Source organism: Tachysurus vachellii, chromosome 1, assembly GCF_030014155.1.
Source record: "Tachysurus vachellii isolate PV-2020 chromosome 1, HZAU_Pvac_v1, whole genome shotgun sequence".
NCBI lineage: Eukaryota > Metazoa > Chordata > Actinopteri > Siluriformes > Bagridae > Tachysurus > Tachysurus vachellii.
In genome coordinates this window covers 8,287,239-8,297,971 of record NC_083460.1, presented here as the reverse complement: position 1 = coordinate 8,297,971, position 10,733 = coordinate 8,287,239, and positions in this window count along the sequence as shown.

Here is a 10,733-nt window from a genome sequence, read left to right as displayed (position 1 = left end):
GGACAATCCGGCTTTACATTTTATTGCCTAGTAGCAAACAGTGAAGATATCAAAAGTCTTTAGTCTTTGCAGCATGATATGAGTCTATTCATATTATATTATAACATGAACAGACAAGAATCTGGTGTCTTAGACATAAAGCTTTGTTTTCTAGAATGCTTTTAAATATAGCAAAGAGTTATAAAGTGCTTATTATTCCTTATTATTATATTACCAGATCCAGATATCCTTTAGGAAATTAAAGGGCTTAAGAGTAGAGGGGTGAGTGAAGGCTCGTCTTATTACACCCAGCTGTCTTTGGTGAAAAAAATTTCCACAGTGTTCACCTCATGTTGCTGTAATAATCATAATACACCAGATGACATTTGCCAATCAAAACACTTGCACTTTTGCACTCTTTTTTTTTCCTTTTTTTTTTTAATTGAAGAATATTATGTCTTAGAGAAAATAAATGTGCCATGTAGCTTTCTAAACTAAACCAGGATAAATTATGTTCGGTTCATGCTTTGTTCTGTCCACTACACCATAAAAATCATAATCAAGTGCTATTACAGAGTGTGCCAAAAAATTGATGATATTTACCTGGGTGTGGATAAGATAAAGATGGTGTAATGATTATTATCCATCTTTGCATTTTTTGTACCGCTGGACTTGATCATTATCATATGATACAAAAGCTAATTTGACTAACATTGGAACTACCCACTAATACATCTCTGACACACTTCGTAATCCATATCATCTTTTTATTTATTTTTTTTATGTATGTTTGATTCAATTTCAATTGAATTCATTTCATTATTTGTATAGTGCTTTTAACAATGGGCATGGTCTCAATGCAGATTTACAGAACATAAAATGTGCAAAATATGTCAGTTTATTTGCATTTATCTGTAATGAGCAAGCCTGAGGTGAAAAACTCCCTTAGATTGTATGAGGAAGAAACCTTGAGAGGAACTACAGTAGACTCAAAAGGGAACCCATCCTCATTTGGGTAACACTGGAAAGTGTGAAATTTGGAATTGAGTTTGGAATAAATATGAGCTCATTTACTCATCCAATAAGGATTATCAGGTTGTCACCTAAATAAAATGTTTGTTTTAACCTAGACTTTCTAAAAGATCTGGCATTCATTCATTAGCAGGGTAAGAAGTACTGGTAAAACATCCTACATACAAGCCTGCACTAGTTTGGCAGGAATAAAACTGCCCAAAATATGCTCCAAATCCACAGGGGAAGTTTGTAAGAATGCAAAAAGCTGTAGTCATTTGACTCAGTTTTGAATTTGGGATTTGGAAGCAGAAGAAGAGGCATGTCAGAATTAGAGATGATAAGGAAGAGTCTGGAGAGAGAGTTATGTTGGAACACAGCTTTTTCCTGCTCTCCTGAAACACTGACCCGGTTGTGTGGTCCTTTGTGGTCACATCAGATTACCAGGCCCAAGTGAGCTCAGCTTAGAGGGCTTTCAAAAGAGGGAAAATGAGAGGGATTAATGGAGAGGGGGAGGAGTGTGTGATAGGCAGGAGTGTGACTCAGACATAATCCCTGTGGATAGCTGAAATTCTGAGAAACTGTGTGAGAGAGAGAGAGAGAGAGAGAGAGAGAGAGAGAGAGAGAGAGAGAGAGAGAGAGAAAGCAGTCACATTAAGAACCATTCATGTAATCACTACAAATATAACACATTACAAATCTGTATATGTGAAGCACACTTGAACTGTAATTATAAAACATTCAGTAGCACACACACTGAAATTAGAGATGCTTGCCCTTATAGCAATGAGTCATATTTGGTTTGTATGATTTGACTAAAGGAAGGGAAGAGGATACACCTTTTATCACTTTATTTACATGAAAACAGGTCAGTAACCTCCTGGCTTATATTTCACTCACAATAAGCCCGGCTGTGTCTTTGTTTTCTCATAGTGGTTACGGTATTGTGTTTGTTCTTCTTTTTCACATTGTGGCTGAATGGTGGTAAACAGATAGAGTCATCCTCAGAGTGATATATACATATACACATGTCGTTATCTGGTACTCATCACTGTTACTTCATATCATATTATTTTAGATTATATTGTATATGAAAGTGCAGCAGGTATGATTTATTGTAAACGTACAGATCCATGTACAGTTAAAACACTGGTCAAACCTCAGATGTAAGATCTTGGCAAGGGTCAAAGACAGTTACTAGTTGTCAAACAAATAGGGATATTTGAGAAGTGGGATCAGTAAAGGAATATTATGGGGGTTAAACCCAGGAAAGGCAATCAGGATAAATATGGTGTACATTGCTGTACTAGCAAAAAGCAATGTGATTAAGTAGTCCAGGAACAGGAAGTGAACTGGATGTGAACAGATGAAATAGACAATGACCTCTTTTGGTAGTGGAGCTTGGGGGCAATGTGAGGATGATGATGATGATGATGATGATGATGTAACAGAATTTTGTATCAGTGGTGGCTCAAATGGTTAAGGCTTTGGGTTATTGAGACAAAGATCAGAGTTCAAGTTGCCACTGCTGGGCCCCTGTGCAAGGCCCTTAACCCCCTCTGCTTCAGAGGCACTGTATTATGGCTGTCCCTGCACTCTGACCCCAACTACAAAAGTGCTGTATAGTACTGTATGGCACAGTGTATTTCACTGTGCAGTAATGTATATGTGACAATAATGAAGGCTTCTACTTAAGAAAAGGTTTTGCTTACTAGGAATAAATGTTAGCAGAAAGTCCTGGCACCTATGGGGTTGGGGGTATGATTCCCACCTCCACCCTGTATGTGTGCAAAGTTATGTTCTCCCCATGCTTTGGGTTTTTATCAGGATACTGTGGTTTCCTTCCCAACACACTGAAGGCTGATTGGTGTCTCTAAATCGACTGTAGTGTGTATGTGATTGTACCCTGTGATGGGCTTGGAAACCTGTCCAGGATGTCCCTCACCTTGTCCTCTGAGTCCCCAGAGAACCTGCATTTTCTGAAAACCTTCTTGTGAAGTGAAAGGAGAAGTTTATAATGTTTAGAGCTCTCTGCATCTGGTGAAATGTAAGCCATTAAATAGTTCTCTCTAACCAAACCCATTCCTTCTTCCCATGGGCGTTGTCTGAATTTGGAACAGATAGATACACTGTGGGTGGAAAATGTGGACTCTTCCATGAAAGCTTGTGTTTTGTTTTGATGTTTATGTACTTGTTTATGAATGTGTATGTTTAGTAACAGTGTGCTAAATATTAAAATCATAATTTGTCTACGTTGGTTGAAATAAAAATAAATTCAATATAAACTTATATTTAATATTGGTGTTATTTTTCTGTTGATGGTGACCATGATGACATGACATTATATGTTATAACTGAGGGCTCACTGTGACTTTGCTAAAATTTAGGGAGTTTAGTCTGAAATAGAGCATGCGGAAGCAAAATAATTTGCGTTTGGGTTTTAGACGATGAAACGTCATGCGTAGCATGAGTGGCAGGGGAACACTGTGGGACAGTAAAGTACACAAAAATATAGTGATTCACGTGCATTTGTAATGATGTAAGATGAATGTAAATGCAAGTTAGTCTTAAACCAGACCAGCTGGTAAAATAGCGCTCAGATTCGACCCACCCACCTTAGATTAAGAACCAGAGGAAGTGTTTACTTTGGCTTTTTCCAGTCAGAGTTCAGAAATCATGAGTTACATGCTTTAGTAGAGTGCAGCGTTAGATTGCCTTCTAAGGAAAAATGTGTGAAGTGATCGGGAAGAGTCCATTTACAGGCTAGGAAAAATGACTAGACTACTAGATTTGTAATAACTTTTTGTTGCTATAAATAAGTTAAAGAAACTTTGATTGTGACATGAATAGCATGAATTTTGAATCTAGAATCATCATTACTCAGTCCTCTGTGTTCTTCTGTTTCTTCTGACCTATTTTATGTTCTTTCTGGAAACATTATCTTTTTCTCAATTTCTGTTTGTAAAGATCTCTTTTTTTGTCATGGTTCATATAGACTTGTGCATACAGAGAGGCTTTATGGACAGCAAAAATATAATGTTGTATAGGGAAAGTGTATATTTCAGTGGGTGTGACCTTGGAGAACAGTTTAAAAGGCTGAATTATTCCAGCACAAAAAGCTGCAATACAGTGATTGAACAAGGATGAGGTCATGACAGACCCAGGGTTGGAAGGTCACAGATATAGAGTACAAAAGAAGCGAGTTGTGCAATATCACTTAAATGTGAAATGATTCAAAATTCTATCAACTTACAATACGTGCATTGCTTCTAAAGTATCTTCTCTACGGTTAAATTAAAATCAGGTTAGATTTACTATGTTAAAAATATAGATTCCATACTTTGTATGTTCATCTTCATTTTTGATAATGGACCAAATCCTCCTTGGCTTTGAGGACACCAGTGTTGTACAGATTTCAGAAAGAGATATATTGCCATTCTTCAGAGACTACAGATGTTTGGGGGTTTTTTTCAGCTGCCCATTGTTGGAGGGTTTTTTTACTCTACCGTCCTCTTTTAAAAACACCCTGAGGGTGTTCTATTAGATTCAAGTCAGGTGATATATTTGAACAGGTCGTAATTTTTGGTGACAGCTCTAGATAGTGCAAAGGACATCGGGTGCATAACGTTATTTCAAGGAAAAAACCTGGCTAGAGCAAACATATTCTTTAGAAACTCTTACATAGAAGTGTGTTTTGGATTGTTATCATGGAAGAATATTGCTTTTTTGGCAAGCTTCTGGAGACTGGAAGTCATTTTGTCTGGCAGTATTTTGGCACATCTGCAGGCATACATCTCTCTACAAATGTATATCATGCTCTCACCACCGTGCTTCACTCTCGGGTCAATAGTTTCACTATGATATTCCAAACGAGGTTCATGCCAAACATGCTGACCTGCTCTGAGCCGAAATTTATCTTAGTCTCGTCTGATCAAAGAATGTGCTGAAAAGCAAGCAAGGGTTTTGACATCTGTGACATCGCCCCGCATCTGTCCGGTGGGGGGCGTCGCTTCGCATCCGGTTTCCGTGGAGGACGCCGCCCCACTTCCTGTCCGCGGGGGGTGTTGCAGGCCCGTGTTTTGCCCCCTGGATTTTTTTTTCTGTTCTGTGGGGGATTTTGTTTTTTCCCTGCCCTCCCTCCCCTTTTCCTGGTTCTGAGAGGTGGGTCTGGCCGTGGTGCGTCGGGGGCTGTGCTCGGCCCTCCTGTTCGGCTGTGGACGTCGCGCGGCCCTCCTGTTCGGCTGTGGACGTCGCGCGGCCCTCCTGTTCGGCTGTGGACGTCGCGCGGCCCTCCTGTTCGGCTGTGGACGTCGCGCGGCCCTCCTGTTCGGCTGTGGACGTCGCGCGGCCCTCCTGTTCGGCTGTGGACGTCGCTCGGCCACTCTGGCTGCGCCGCCGTGTGCCTTGCTCCCCCCACCTGCCTCGCCGTGTGCCTTGCTCCCCCCACCTGCCTCGCCGTGTGCCTTGCTCCCCCCACCTGCCTCGCCGTGTGCCTTGCTCCCCCCACCTGCCTCGCCGTGTGCCTTGCTCCCCCCACCTGCCTCGCCGTGTGCCTTGCTCCCCCCACCTGCCTCGCCGTGTGCCTTGCTCCCCCCACCTGCCTCGCCGTGTGCCTTGCTCCCCGCACCTGCCTCGCCGTGTGCCTTGCTCCCCCCGCCTGCCTCGCCGTGTGCCTTGCTCCCCCCGCCTGCCTCGCCGTGTGCCTTGCTCCCCCCGCCTGCCTCGCCGTGTGCCTTGCTCCCCCCTCCTGGACCCGTCGGGACTGTCAGGACGGTTTGGCGCGTCGGGAGCCGCGCCTTGAGGGGGGGGTTCTGTCAGGACTCTGCCTGGACTTTGGCCATGTGCCTTTTGTTTATGTTTTCATGTTCACGTGTCTGCCCCGCCCTTGTCTTTTCTGCCCCGCCTCTGCACTCCTGTCCCTCATGTTAATTGATTATCTGTATTATTTAAGTGAGCCGCGTTGCCTCGTGCAAAGGGGTTCATTGTCACAGATACTCCGGTTCGTATTGATAACCCCTGTGCCGAGTCTATTTTTCCTCTTTTCAACCTTCCTGTATCATTTTCTATCTTTGTGAAGTCTCACAATCAGATTATTTCATTTCACTAGCAATCCTTTTCCATTATGGAGCCATGATGCATACATACAAAAAGATATGGGTCCAAAACAGAGAAGATTTTGGTATTTACAGGTCATTTAATCAACAAGTTCATGTAATTAGGCTAATAGGAAATCACAGTTACACAATTTTGTTTCATTAATCACAGATTTGTGTTTCAACTTGTGGCAGTGATCACAGATGCATTCCTTTTACTGAAGAGTAGAGTTTCTACTTTGCAATCTACAGTATTTGCTCTTCATTGTTTAAAAGGAAGTACTCTACTTGCCAAATTACTCATAATACAGTTATTGAAAGGTTATACAATTTTGAATCATTTGACATTTACACAGTTGCACTGCGTAGTTGTTTACTCACATCAAGGTGGAAGTAAGAAAATAAATGGGAGTAAGAACAGAGAGAAAAGACATTTTTACAGATAAGAAGCATTTGAGCCAAGAGAAGATAATGGATGAGCAATACTCACTGACAGAGCTATCAGTACAGAAATGCACATGTAACTATATACAATAAGCATATACAATGTAAAAGGAAGTAAGGATAGAAAAAGGAAGAAATTAGATCCTCATTAATACCATCATGTTTTATGCACTTGGCTTGTTCTCTGATTAGCTCCCATGGTGAATGTTTTCATGCATCTTAGCTATGAAATGGTATAGATAAATTCACTCAATTCCCCGGGAACACATCATATACACAACAACGATTCAGTGTCTTACTGTTTACTGAAGTATCAGATGTTTCACAAATGCCGCCTCTGCCCAGCATCAGCGAAACTTCAGCTTACACACAGCTGACATCAATTAACTGAATTAAAATAGAGGATCAACTTAATCCATACAGCAACAGGTGCTTTCTGATTAGTTAATTATTCCGAGAAGAGTAATGCATATAGAATTACTTAAGACTAAGAGGTGCTCATATTGCTGTATGAAGGATAAAAGGACAGTCAGAGAAAATGGTGCAGTGATAGTGATGTAAATCACAAGAGTTTATGTAGGAAAAAATAGAAATGAAATTTCATTAAAAAAAAAAAATTTTTTTTAAACATGCAACACATGCAATGCCTAATAAAAGAATAAATTAAACATAATAAAATTATACTTTTATATATATATATATATATATATATATATATATATATATATATATATATATATATATATATATATATAATAAGGATATTAAAAGCACGCAGTTGCATAATTCTTAATACACTTTAAAAGAAAGAACCAAAGAAGGAAGGCAGGAAGGAAAGAAGGAAGGATGGAAAAACAGTATATTTCAGTAGGAATATGTTTAAAACCTGTTTTAAACAAGAGAGGTTTGACTTATAGCCTAAAGAAAATTTGAATAGTTATAGTTTCTTGCTTTTTATTCTTTTTCCTTTTTAACTGTTAATAATCTAGGACTAGAATCTGTTCCTGAGTCAGTGGTTAGTTTTGCGAGGCTCTTCTAAACATTACAGCCCAAGTCCAGTCAATGAACGAAAGCTTGGCCATCCAATCAGTGTGTGATAGAAAAGAGAGAGAGGGAGGAAAGATTCATACTTCCTCTGCTGCTCTACTAACCTACTTACTGTAATCTCTTCTCTGTTTCATAACAGGGAATGGCAGGGAATTGCATCACCTGGCCTTCCTATATGCCAACTGCCTCATTGCTCAGGCAATCAGGATAAATCCTAGCCTTAAAACCCAAGCTGACTTTTACTGAAAAAAAAGACAATTTATCAGTTAACGTTGTGAGAAACATGTTCTCACATGTTAAAACTACAAAAAATGAGAGTCTTGGGTAAAATCATGAATATTAATTGAGCAGCTTGCAAAACTGACATGTGATAGGCTGACTCACTATGGAGTGTTTTTCACTTTCAGTGTTTTTCAAGCTTATTCAGCCACTAAAGGACCTTCTCCTTTGCTTTGAGTGTACGTGTCGATAGCCGGAAGGAAAAAACAACCTGCTTTAGAGACTTGAAGAGGTACTCTTGTAGTGTTTTAACATTCTGACAAGTGTACTTCATGCCAATCTTCAGGATCCAGTGACAATTTCCCAAGATTGCAGACTATTACAGGTAATGTGGAATATGAGCTTGTGGATATAAAAGAGAGCTGTAAGTAGTCAAATGTCAAATGTAAAATAAACCTTATTTTATACCTTAGTTCTGAACTATTTTATGTTACATATACTGTTATTTCATCCATTACCTTTAGTGCTTGTTCTGCAGAGGGTCTTGGGGAACCTGGAGCCTATTCCAAGGGACTATCCTACTATGAGGAAATTACGGGGCACAATCTCTCTCACACACACTGTACAATTTAAAGAAAGCAATCTGCCTACAACACATGCCTTTGGACTGGGGGAGGAAACCAGAGTACCCAGAGGAAAGCCCTGATGCACAAGGAGCACATGCAATTTTGCACAACCCCCAATTGTACTGCTAACAGCAAGATAATGATGTTACCAACACACAAAAAACATATATATGCATAATTTATTTAATCATTCCTTAATCTTCAATAAATGCTTAAATCCAGGTTTGCAGTGAATCCAGGAATGCTGGAAGTGAGAGGATGAATGCACACATTAACACTATTCTACAATTCTACAATAACGTGTTGAGAAAATCTACACAGACAGTACCACAAGGTCAGGATGGAAACCTGGATTCCTGCTGTGCTGAATCACTGGACCACTGTGCTTGTAATAAGAAAAGGCTGAAACTATGGAACTGGGAGTTGTTTAGCAGGAGAGCAGGACACATGAACAGTGAGGAGCAGGAAAGATGCATGAATGAAGATTGTGCTCAGCATGAGGCTGTGTGTTACACTTCGCACAGACTGGCATTAGCACCTTACTGGTTTAAGCCGGCTTTTCCTGGTCAAGACTGGTACTATGTTGGTCAGTGCTGTTGTATTCAGCAAGGGATTGAAATACAATAAAAATATACATTTGCAGATGTTTAGATTTCTAAACTGCAAGTGACTGACTGTTTTACACAGCTCATTGTGGTGAATAAATCAGATCATTTGAAATCACAGCCTGTCATTCTATTTCTGTATCTAGACAGAATTTATAAAACCCTGTCATTATAGTAAAGTGGGGGATTATATTAATTTTGATTGACTGATGAAGTCAAGGGTGGCGCAGTGTCACAGTTGCAGATCACAGCACCGGGGATCTAATACCTGCATGAAGACGTGATGAGACGTGATGTACCATTATTACCATTTTTATACCCTATAGGGGAAATAAAAGTTGAAGTAACAGGAGTAACATCACAGATAATCTATATATTACAATAGTCTAAAATAAAAATTAGTATTAGATAAAAAACATTCACTGCGATGGGTTGGCACTCCGTCCAGGGTGTACTCCGAACTATCCTCGGGTCACAGGGAGCCTGTGCCTATCTCAGGCATCATCGGGCATTAAGGCAGGATACACCCTGGACGGAGTGCCAACCCATCACAGGGCGCACACACACTCTCATTCACTCACATACTACGGACAATTTTCCAGAGATGCCAATCAACCTACCATGCATGTCTTTGGACCGGGGGAGGAGACCGGAGTACCCGGAGGAAACCCCTGAGGCACGGGGAGAACATGCAAACTCCACACACAAGGTGGAGGCGGGAATTGAACCCCCAACCCTGGAGGTGTGAGGCAAACGTGCTAACCACTAAGCCACCGTGCCCCCCACCCCGATAAAAACCATATAAAATAAAAATAGTAGAAACAACAAATATTGTTCGTGTTGTATGTTCGTGTGTGTGTGTGTGTGTGTGTGTGTGTGTTTGTGTGTGTGTTGTGCCCCACAATGGTCTGCTGCTAACAAACCAACATACTTTGCAAATTTTCTGCCTACCTCAGATTATATGTTACTGTTCACTTTATTACCTGAACACTTTGTTTTATTTGACACTTTCGGTCATCTTCCACATGACACTGTAGGCATCTGTCTTATGTACTGATCAATTGTTCTTAGAGGTCAATAATCTAGAAAGTATGCTGTCTATCTATCTATCTATCTATCTATCTATCTATCTATCTATCTATCTATCTGTATGCACCGCCTACTGGTTATGGATCCGCATTCAGCTTGACCAAAAAGAAAACATAATGCAAATAAATGAATAATCACAGTTGTGCCACATACTCATACTCAGCTAAATGAATGCCATGGCATATGGCACAAGCCTACATGTGTTGTTTTACACGTTCTTGCACCAACGTCTACATCCAAAAGCCACAAACACACACACACATTTCCCTCCCACAAACCTCCCTTATGTTTCTGAAAGCCCAAACCCCATGCATATTTCGTTCTTGACCTCGACCCTCATGAACTCTTCGCTGTTTTCCTCCTTGCACCGTGGTTAGTTCCGATTGTTGATCCTTCATCATAATCGCATGCGTGCGCAAATACATGCGACATGACGCAGTTTTCGCTGCATAAATCAGCACAAGCCTGAGAGGTGACAAGCGTTGCCTTTCTTGCTTTGCTGGGACAGAAGCGTTTCAAGCCGATAAAGCTGTTTTCGAAGTTGCATTTCTTGTCAACTGTAATTAATTCATTTGGAATTCTAAACGTCGCAGGGTTGAAAACACGAACATCAACCCATT